This window comes from Talpa occidentalis, unplaced genomic scaffold (assembly GCF_014898055.3).
Source record: "Talpa occidentalis isolate TD23 unplaced genomic scaffold, MPIMG_talOcc4v2.1 talOcc4.4, whole genome shotgun sequence".
Classification (NCBI taxonomy): Eukaryota; Metazoa; Chordata; class Mammalia; order Eulipotyphla; family Talpidae; genus Talpa; species Talpa occidentalis.
The window spans coordinates 116,247,764-116,259,314 of NW_023604295.1; the positions used below are offsets into that span (position 1 = coordinate 116,247,764).

The 11,551-nt window shown below is 39.6% G+C and overlaps 1 long non-coding RNA gene across 1 annotated transcript in view; it reads right to left on the reverse strand.

Moving 5' to 3' along the window:
• LOC129146776 (uncharacterized) overlaps window positions 1-10,771 on the reverse strand; it is a 45,046-nt gene extending 34,275 nt beyond the window's left edge. Inside the window, exon 1 of the long non-coding RNA XR_008553978.1 lies at window positions 10,570-10,771. This is a non-coding gene — a long non-coding RNA (uncharacterized LOC129146776). The remainder of the gene's footprint in view (window positions 1-10,569) is intronic.
• Between the last annotated feature and the right edge of the window lie 780 nt (window positions 10,772-11,551).

Genomic DNA, 11,551 nt, shown 5'->3' on the forward strand with positions numbered 1-11,551 from the left:
ACTGATGGCCCAGAACTAACCACACAGGTATATCAGGGAGTGATGCGAACTTTGCTTGCTTAGTGTTAGTGGTGGAAAGGGAGGAAGATCAAGACATACTACATGTGGCCTCTGTAGTGTCCAGATTGACCTAAGAGTCAAAGAGGGCCACAACCCAAGAAAGTAAGCATTCCAGGGCTCTTCACATCCTAGCACAGTTAATATTTACCTATTTGATATTCTCTGTATTAAAGATTCATATGTACTAATGCACTCTAATGAGCAATGTTGAAGATTCTTCAAGAGCTGACTAGCTTTCATTTGGTTGCTATTTCACAGACTCCTCCTTTTGGAGAGGTGAAATTTAGGTATAAAATGTCCAGACACCGGAATTAGTGTTCTCATTTTCTTCTATTATAAAGAAATGAGTAGAATGTAAACCCCTAAGTGCATGAAGATAACTGCTTCATCTAGAAACCAAGATGACCTGCAATCTCATATCTAATACCTTGGGTTTTTCTTGTGTATGAACATTTTCTCTAAACTAAATAAAACAAAAATAATGATATCCCTAACCTCTTGGAGTTTGTGTGTGTATCTGTGTGTGTGTGGGGGGGAGTATAATTAATATAGGAAAATAAAATGTGTATGAATTATAAAACTAAAGTGACAATTTGCTTTAAAAATAATTATCTTTCCCTCCTTTTGTAAAGAGGGAATTTTTTTTTTTAGTTAGACCTAGTGGGAAAAAGAAATTTACCCACGTTCATCTTTTCTTTGAATATTGAACTTTAATTAATAGCCCAGATTTTCAAGTTCATTTAGCAAGCAAACTGTAGATCAGTTGAAGTTGAGACTGCTTCACTGAGGGTGATTCAATAAACCAGCAAAATGGAAAGTGTCCTCTCTATATATGCTTGCATTTAGAGGCAGAGCAAAGCAAGCTATGCAGTTTTTTCTGAACTATAGAGGCTCTCCTTCTTGTAGAGTGGTGGAACCCTCTTCTCTTACCCACCACTAGCATAATTCCATTTATCCTGTATGTCCCTTCATTTTTCCTAGTTTCTCATCTAACTCTTTCCATCAGTGCTCCAGTACAGTGGGTTTCAAAGTTTGATCGTAGTCTCACTGAATGCAGGGTAGAACCTGAGCTGCCAGGTGAAGATAAGGCTGGTGAGCCCAAGGGAAGAAGAGATTGATTTTTTCTTGGCTTTGGATTTGCAAAGCCAAGGGATTTGGGAGACTTGGAGACACACGGAGGAGAGACATCTAGAGATGCTTGGAGGAGACATGAATGAAAGCTATGTGGGGAGGCTGACAGTGTCAGCTGTTACCTTGATTTGTACTTTGCTTTTGCTCCTTTCATCCCAGACTTGACTGGCCCCTTCCAATGCTTCCATACCAGAAGGTGCCTTAGACTTATGGCAATTTAGGGGAACCTCAGCAGCTCTGTTTTAAGCCAACCCATTTGGCTAGACATTTACCCAGGAAGGGATGGTAACTTTGGGTTTATTGGGAAAATATTATTTCTTCTTTTCTCTCTCCATGCACACTAATTCTATTAAAATCCTTTTACACTAAGAGTATGTACTGTCTTTGTGTGCATAGGTAGCTGGACCCCTTTTGAACATCCAAATGTGGTGGGTCCCAGGATTCCTGCATGCTAACAGTAGCCAAGATCCTCTCAAGGCCATATAAGAGGTAAAAAATATAATATACTTTTTAAATGTAATGATTTGATTAATAATGGCATTTAATTATTAAATATTTAATAAAACTATTTTATAATATTGCTACAATGTCCTTTGTTTTGTATAATGTTAAAATTTACATTGATGGTGCAAAAGTAATGAAGGGTAAAACTGCTAGTTCCTAGTGTTAATCCTGAATCACACTGACAGTCCCTGCATTCCATGACTGTGCATTCAGTTTCACTTAAGAATGCCCTGGATAAAACTAAAAAACTAGGGCCTCCCCTGGTGGCACAGCTGTTGAGCGCTGGGCTGCGAAGCTGTCCGCAGGTTCTGCAGTGCCAGTTCAATCCCAGGCCACCAGGCGAGGGTCCCACATGGCGCACAGACCTCTCCTGCTGCGCCCGCTGCTCCCCTCAGCAGTGTATGTCGCCACTCTGTTCTGTTCTCTGCTCTGGCTCTCGTGAATTCTCTCACCCTCCCGCGCTTCTGACTGTACCCAGTGCTTGTCTAAATAAATAAATAAATCTTAAAAAAAAAACCTAAAAAACTATTAATTTTATTAATTTGATCCTGAACATGTTTCCTTTGATTATTCAGTGTGAGGAAATAAGAAGTACACAGAAAACACTTCTGCAACCAAATGATGACCGTTGTCTCATGGAAAAACACTTGTGCAATGAACTTTTTGCACTGGTACATTAAAATGCATTAGTCTACAGACTAAAACCCATTAGTCTACATTCACACTGTCACATTAAAATCCATTAGTCTACTTTTAGTGGATCTTCAACTCGTGTTCTGTTTTTGAAACAGCATGCATTGGTGGTTTGGAAAATATTTGTTCATTGACATTCCAAGTCTTCTAAATGTTGGCAGATTAAATTTGAGATTCCACAAATTGAAGAAACTGCTACTGATTTTTGTGAAATAACAGGTAAACTACTCAGAACTATTCAAGCTACATTATTTTGTGTGAAGCAAATAATTCCTCAAATATTTCAACCAAAATAATATAACTCAACGGACTGAAAGCTGAAACAGGTATGAAAATCCAGCTGCCTCCGATTTTTTTTTTTTTTTATTTATACAAACACTGGGTACAGTCAGAAGTACAGGGAGGGTGAGAGAATTCACCAGAGCCAGAGCAGGGAGCAGAGCAGGCAGAAGGACCGAAGTACACTGCTGAGGGGAGCAGCGGGCGACAGGAGGGGTCTGCGTGCCATGTGGGACCTGCCTCCGGTGGCCGGGGAGCAGCTGGGAATTGAGCCGGCGCTGCAGAGGCAGTGGGCAGCTTCACAACCCAGCGCTCAACCGCTGCGCCACCAGGGAGGCCCTGCCTCCGATTGTTAAGCAATAAACATAATAACAAGATGCGTATATAAAAGTCTCTGCATACAATAATTTTTAAGAGCATAAAGGGTTCCTGAGACCAAAAACATTAAAAACTTATATGATCTGGTCAGGCCTGCGAGAATCAGTGTTCACTTCCAGTATATATTTTTTACTCTTTCTAACATAAAACTTCTCAAACCTTGATATGCATGCAGATCACCAGGGAAAGTGCTAAAGCATTTGTAATGGTCTTCTCAGAAGATCCCAAGGATGCCTGCCCATAGCCCTTCCCCCCAACCCCAAGTAGCACAGGTCTGTCTCATCCTGTGTCACTCACATGGTCATCATCATTGGCTGCCTGTGACATTTGAGTTGTTATCTCACTTCTATTATTATTCTAGTTAGAGGACAGGGTGAAGGATACCCCACAACCCCAAACCTGTCTGCTCTAAATAGGTTTGTCCCTCCACCTTATCAAGACAAAACATACTCTAGTGCGCAAGACCTTTAATTGAAGGGAGTTTTAATACAATTAGTGTGCAACTAAGTAAAGACAAAGAATATAATTTCCAAATCAAGCACCTGAGGTTACCCATCCCTTCATGGGTAAATGCCCAGTCAAACAGGGTTGGCCCAAAGCAGGACCACTGAGGTCCTAAAGCCTGCCATGAGTCTAAGTCACCTCCTGGGGGGGACCCATAGAAAAGGGTCAGAAACAGCCAGACAAGTCTGCAAGAAAAAGAGCAAAATCAAGCTAAATGCTGCCATTGTTAACCTCCTCACCAGCTTTCATCCACATCTGTTTGAACCAGTCCAAGACGAAGCAAGTGTAGCTTCTTCACATGTCTTTCTGTCCTGTGCCTCCTCCAGGTCTCCTTCTGGCTCTCCATCCTGCTTCCTTCCTTCCTCCAGTCTCCTCTCCAGTTTCCCTCCTCCCTCCCTGTTCAGCTCCACCCTCCCTTGGGTGAGGCAGGGAATCTGGAAACTCCCCTTTCCCTGGAGACCACTCTGTAACATTATGACCATTATTATTATTGCTTGTTCATATTTATCAACATGGCACTAGATATCATGCTAATAACTTTATATGTATTATCTCATTGAATGCCCACAGTATTCCTATGAAGGAGATTCTGTTACTATACCTAATATACAGTTAAAGAGACAAATGCTAACTAATTTACCAAAATCACAAGCTTGGAAGAGCCAAGATTTGATGTCATATTGTCACAGGGTGGTCCCAGGAAAGGGGGAGGTTCCAGGTTTCCTGCCCCACTCGAAAGGAGGATGTAGCTGAGCAGGGATTGAATAAGCTGCAGAGGACACTGAGGAAGGAAGAAAGAAGGATGGAGAGCCAGAAGGAGACCTGGAGAAGGCACATGGAGCAGAGAGACATGTGAAGAAACTGCACTTGCCTTTTGGTCGTGGACTGGTTGACACAGATGTGGGTGAGAGACCCGTGGGGAGGTGACAATGGAGGTTTTTGTCTTGATTTTGATTTTGCTCTTTTCCTTCCAGACTTGTCTGGTTGTTTCTGATCCTTTTCTGTGGGTCCCCACTGGAAGATGCTTTAAACTTGTGACAGGCTTTGGGGATTTGCTCTGGGCCAATCCTGCTTGCATGGACTTTAATCTACGAGGGAACAGGTAACTTTGGGTGCTTGATTTAGAAACTATATTCTTTGCCTTTCCTGTATTGTTTACTAATTGTATTAAAGTTCCTTTTCATTAAAATCTCATATGTTTTGTGTTGATTCAGTGGATGACAGAACCTATTTGGAGCAGGCAGGTTTGCAGGCTCTGGGGTGCCCCTCTCCCTGCCCTATAACAATATCTGTTTGGTTTCACTACATTTTATTGACTTACATAATTTTATTTTCATAACGTAGGTTTTTTTTCATTGCATATGCCTTGTATTTATATTATATACTCCTTGGGGTCTAAACCCAAGTATTATTGCTATCTCTCTTCTCTTTGCATTTTGCTCAGTACTTTTCACAGAGATCTATAATGCATTTATAAATCTTTTATTGTTGGTGTTTCATAATTGCCATGTTCTTGGAGTTTCTCTGCTGGGGATTTCCTATCTAGTCAGTCCTTTCAGAAGTTTTGTATTGACAGAAGGGAAAAGAGAAGCGGGAAGAAAATTCCCACCAGGAGGAGGTGAGAAAGAATGTTGAAGTTTGTGAAACAGCATGAAATGACAATGAGGTATGAAAGGGGAATAGGTAGAATATTTGAAAATTTATTTTTTGAAAGTCATCCATTCTTATTTTTTTTTAACTTCAAATCAATTCACAGACTGTATTTCAAAGAGTTTTTTGAAAGCCCAGTGTCAATTTTTGCTTCCTATAAAGCTTCATCAGGAAGGCCAAGTGCACTCTTAAGGGAGAAGAAAATAGCAACAATTAGCATTTGTATAGGCCTCTTAAAGTTTATAGAGCTCCTCTGCTTACATTAACTCATTTGATCCTCCCTGCAATCTAGTGAAGTAGGTATTATTACCTTTCTATTAAAGATAAAGACCTCAAGCCTCAAGCCACCTTCCCAGGTACTCCAGACCACTTATCTATTGACTAGATGGAACAATCTACCCCTATCCTATGTTCCTTCCACTCCCAGTAGCAGCATTACTGGCATAAAACACAATTACCTTACATATTAGGCTGGAGCTCATAGAGAAGAAAAATAGTAGCTTTTTATCTCTGAATAGCACCAGAAACAATTAACAAATATTTAATTTAATCTATTACATTTAACAAAATTATTTGGTGTCTACCTTCCATTTTCTGCCCATCTTTACCTTGAAGCCAAATTTAATTCTTCTATGTTCATTGTTACAAGGAAAAGCATTGTACTTATTAAAATAGAAAAAGTCTTTATTCAGGACTATTGTGATAGGTACTGAAATTCCTACAATAGGGTTGTGCAGCAGGGAAAAGAGATTGCGAATGCGCTGAACTCTGAATATCAAGAGGAAGTACAGCAATTGATTGTCAAGCAGAGGTAGGGGGTGGTTTGGGGAAGGAGTCTATAGATAGAAATTTAAGTGGATAGGGTTATTCTTTGCTAAATTGACCTAATAGGAGTCTTACTAGAGTTGGGCGAGGGTGATCAGGTATCACCTGGGAGGTGTTGGAAGATAAGAAAATTGGCCTTTCTGAGGGTGGGCAATTCTCACTAAACCCACTTGACACTAGGCTCTTGAGGAAGTACCAGGAATAGGGCCTAGCTGAAAAAAGAGTTCAGAAAAGTGTAACTAGTTTTGTTAAGGAGAGAATCTTTGTCATTCTGTTTATTAAATGAATAGTATAAGAGTGTAAAGCCAATAGAAACCTTGTTGTACTGGGTTTAGTCCTGTTTCTCAGTGTGTGTGTGCACTTGTGCACATATATAGGAGTACAAATTGAAATTAACATCAAATTTTACAGATATGTATCCCTTTATCCTGATTACATTTAACCAATAACTTTTCTTTTCCATGCTATTATCTTTAACTATGAAGGAAGTGGTTGAGATTATTCCTAATACACCAGCTAGTATGAAATTTTATGTGTTAAAACTTCGCTTGTTTTTATACTCAGCTTTGACAACAGTGGGGGAAGAGGGGTTTGTCTCCCCATCCCCACCCCACTCTGTAAGTCTTCCATTCTTTGGTATGCACAATCAACATTTCCCCAATCATTTGTAATCTTATATACAAACTTAGGTGCAAAACAAGTACCTGGGCACCCAGTTCCAACTATTAAATTGCCACCCTTAATGTTCTTCTATAGATGTGCTGGAGTGGCCTTGTTTTGTCTATAGTTCCCAAATGGAAGCTCACAGGCATCTTTTTTTTGTTTTTTACTTTTTTTTGTAGACTTATCTATTCATGCATGTAAGAACTAGGGTACATGTCAGAAGTGCAAGGGGTGAAAGGATTCACCAGAGCCAGAGTGGGGAACAGAACAGGTAGACTGCCTGAAATACACTGCTGAGGGGAGCAGTTGGCGAGCCAGGAGAGGTCTGCTGCGCCATGCGGGTTGCTCCCTGGCTGGCTGGGGATTGAACTCGTGCTGCAGAGGCTGCAGATAGCTTCACAGTGCTGTGCTTAACCCCTTGGGCCACCAGGGAGGCCCTGATTGTGTATCTTTCTACAGTTGCTAATATGGATCCCAAGAACACTGCTATATGGCTGTCAAAAACCTCACCACAAAATCACCTATGGATCTAGGAGTATCCCTTGTTGGGTAGCAAAGGAAATCATCCTGCCACTCTGAGTTCTAGGCTGGCAAATCATCAAACAAGCATTAGGTAGATATATAAGAGATAAACCCAAGAAGAAGGTTAATCATAACATGTATACTCCTATATATGTAAGAGAGATCAAGGTTAGCTGAGTAACTTGCTTATGTGACTTCAGACACACCATCTTAAGTAGCTTAATTAAAACAGATAGATTTAGGGAGGTAACCCAGGAAAGCATCATAGACAAAGGCATGCAGATTTAAGTTCTGTCTTCTCCACTGAAAAGAGACAAGGAGATAAGGTCTTCCTGATACATACCTTACAGGGAGAATTTTTCATGTAAATATCTTTTCAAAAAGTAACCGCCACGTAGTCTTCTGAGCCCCTCCCATTATATCAAACTAAGACCCATTTTCGGGTGACAAATTTTTGCTCTCCTATAACTTACATGTGCCAAGCTGGCAAAATCACAGTGCATCTGTATTTCTATTTGGACTAAAATTTGTGTCCCTTTCCTCATATCTCATTGATAATATTGAATACCATTTGACAAATATTTACCATGTGTCAAACATTTTGCATAAATTATCTCTAATCCACATAAAACTTAGCAAGACATAATTATCCTCAAGTTGCTAATGAATTTAGACCAGAAGGAATGATCAGTTGGTACCAGAATTGGAATTGACTCCCGGTCTGCTCAATTCTGTATCATGTGTGTTCTGAATTCATCATGTGGTGATCTGGCTTATTTCTGGTTATACTTAACATGTGAGGATACAAGGCAGTTTATCCTTAGTATAAAACAGCAATCTATGAATGCCTCTTCCTTGGAACTGGGGCTTATTTATTAAGCTTAGTAACTGTCCAGGCACAGGCCTCCCTAACCCTCTCTGCTTCCTATGAAGAGGCTTAACCTGTTATTTATGTAATAGAGGCATCTTTAAATAAAAGGGGGAGGTAACATGTTCCTCTTAGGATCCATATTAGTAGCTGTAAAAAGATGCATAGCCACATGCATGCAAGCTTCCATTTACATACAGCCACCTTGGATAGCTACTGGGAACTAGTGGGTAGAGCTGAGCAGCCAGGTGAAGCTATATAACAAGGAAGACAGACAGACTTTGGAGAGATGTGGAGAAGGGCTGCTTGTTTCTTGGCTTTGGACTTGCACCAGGGACTTGGATCATATGGAGTAGAGACCTAAAGAGATACTTGGAAGAGATTCATGGGGCTCCTGACAATGGCAGCCATTACCTTGATTTGTACTTTGATTTTGCTCCTTGTCTGGCACCTTTCTCTCTTTTCCTATGATTTCCCCACTAGAAGGGCCCTTAGACTTGTGACAAGATTTCAGGCTTCGGTGGCCTTGCTTGGGGTCAACTCTGGGCTTTTACCCCTGGGAATGGATAACTTTGGGTATTTTTACTGGGAAAATAGTATCCTTTGTTATTCTCCCTCTCTACACATTAATCCTATTAAAGTTCATTTACACTAAATTTGCTTTATTTTTGTATACATGGGTTTTCAGTCCCCTTTAGAGCATACAAGTTTGGGGGTCCCAGGGTATCCTTCAATCTGTGCACTGACATTTGGAGGTTCTATCTTACTGAGCAAGATGCTTGGTATCTCAGATTCCCTTGCGAGACCTGGAATCCTGGTTTTCACTGCCACTGACTCATTCTTAACTTATTTTACAATGTAATCTGACCAGCAGTAAAGCAACAATAGATATTACTTTGGAGACTTCAGCTCATCCCTACTTCATCTCCCAAGTCCTCACATGAGAGGATCCCCATCCATTTTCTATGTCATTTCAGATATTTGATCAGGGATAAACTCAAAAGACTATTTTTTTTACCCCTTCACTATGTGGATGATTAAAGCATGACTTAGTGAAATAAAATGACATTATTTACAACATGCACCAAGTAGACAGAAGAGGAGGACTGAAATACAGTTCTCCTGACATAACACATGACCTCTTTCTATCATACCACACTGAGTCCAGAAGATTCCTCTGTAACTCATAACCCAGTAAGTCATTTTTGCATCTTTGCCTCTCTCCTAGTCCCAGTTTAACCAAGAGCCAACAAGCTGTGAGATTTTCCCAACTGCAAGAGAAGCCTGACAAATGATGAGCGTTGATCTAGAGCCCATTGTCCTTGATCAAACTGAAAAGTACCCTGCTGTCAGACAACCTGGTTAGAAACCCAAACAACACGAGGCAGCCAGTCCTGTCAGCTAGAGACAGGCGTCCTGCTGGCAAGCTAAATGTTTGGAGGCAGTTACATTTTAACTTGTCTCAAAAACAAACTTCCAAATGCTCTGAAGCCAAAAATATTGAACCAAACAGAGCTTTAGTTTAGATATCTCCTTCTGTCATTGATAATTTCAAAGGTCATATCAAATTGAAGTAGAATATGTGACCATAGCTGGGATCCCATTTGAATGAAACATTGGGTGGGAGAAACTGCTCAGGGGTAGACTTCTCATTCATTAGTCTTCCACCTACATTTCATATTTACTCCCACCTTACATGTTTTTTGCCTCATTATGACTTCCAGATTTTGATCCTTTTCTATTATTTAAGGATCTAATTTCTCTCCTCACCTCTCTTACTTTCCTGATCAGTCCAAACTACTCATCAGTATTCTCAGCCCACTTACCTCTTCGTCATTCTGCCTCCTACTCCAACTTTGCGAATTGCTATAGTTTGTCTTCTATTAGTCCTGAGGAGCTAAGACTAGTTGAGGAAAGAAACAGCTATAGCAATGGATCTATTGCAAATTTATTATTTTTTCCTACAAGAAGATTCTTGAGACTCTTCAGAATTTATCTCAATCAATTCCAGTTGACTTCCTCTTATGTAGTAAGTCAAATATTTATTATTTTCTAAAGGTCTTACCACTTACACTGAGTCTTTCTGACAAAAGTGACCTCAAGTAAGTTAATTTGATCATGAGTGACTAATAGTTATCTAAATGTGAGGACAGACTTACTAGCCTAACTATAACCGATTGCACCAGGAATCTGGGCATATCCTGAAGTCAACCATATATTTGTTAGAATAGTTAGAAACCAGTTATCACTGAAGTGTTTAGCTATAAAGGCATTTCATATACAAGGAGGGTAAACTGACCTAACCAAAGTTACTCCTTGAATATTGTCTCCTTCCCAAGCATTGAAGTTATCTTTCTGAAAATTGTCAAATTTTGAAAAATCGGTCTTTAACATTAAGATACCATCGTCAATGCAGAGAAAGAGGGGAAGCAATTTTAAATGGTTTTAAATATTCATATTGAAACCATGATACATATATAAAAGACTCTTACCTTCATAAAACAATCAGATGAAAGAGCATTAAAATTTTTCTCTTGCAAACTTTTTCTCTGAATCCCAGTTTCAGTTGCTTGAGAATATTGCTATGTCTGAGGCAGATTTCCCTGCTTATTTTAGGCCATGAAAATTTTCAGCCTTTTAAAACTTATAAACTAGCCTCTCCTGATTGAAATAAAATGCATCCTGATCTCTGTTCTTTTGTTTTGTCTTTGCAAGTCACAGAAAAATAACTTCCTGATCTTTACTGAAAACACAGTGGTGGAGCCTGATCATAACATCCTGGATTTGGTCTCCAGTCAACATATTAGCAGGCAGAGCCTAAGACGAACTTGTCTCTGTACAACCCCCTACATGTTGCAGGCCATACAGCATCTATGTTGTCCATCCATTGACACTTTGGGTAAGAATGTGAGAATTATGGAACTTCCAAATATATAGAGTAGTTCTAGAACTTCCTCTAAGGAATGGGCAATACGAAGGCAGGAATAATTTAGCAGTGTCAGATGCAATCTGTGGGAAGCTGCATACATTTCACTGAGTTCTGGTACCACATTCAAAACCCTCCCTAGTTTTCATTTTTTTTTTTTTTTCCCACAACTTTTGAACAGGATGCCAATTCTTTAAAGAACCAATTCTCAAGCTATATAACAATATATGGAGTTTATGTTGCTGGCATGCTGTACTTTTCCTCACAGACTGTTTCAAAGAAATAATTTTTGCATAAGAATTTCTCTAATTGAAATATATATTTAAATATAGAAGAGTAGAATGCTCTGTAAATAGTTAAGAGTGTCTGAATACTGAAAATAGTTCTGGGAACATGAATTATGCATTCTGTTATCCACTCTGACACGCCATAGCTACATACTCATGTCTATGAACAAGCACAACCAATAACAATCTTTAATTAGTTCACTGTAAAATGAGAATATTTGTTAACTAGTTTTACAAATCCTTTGACAAATATTCAATGTA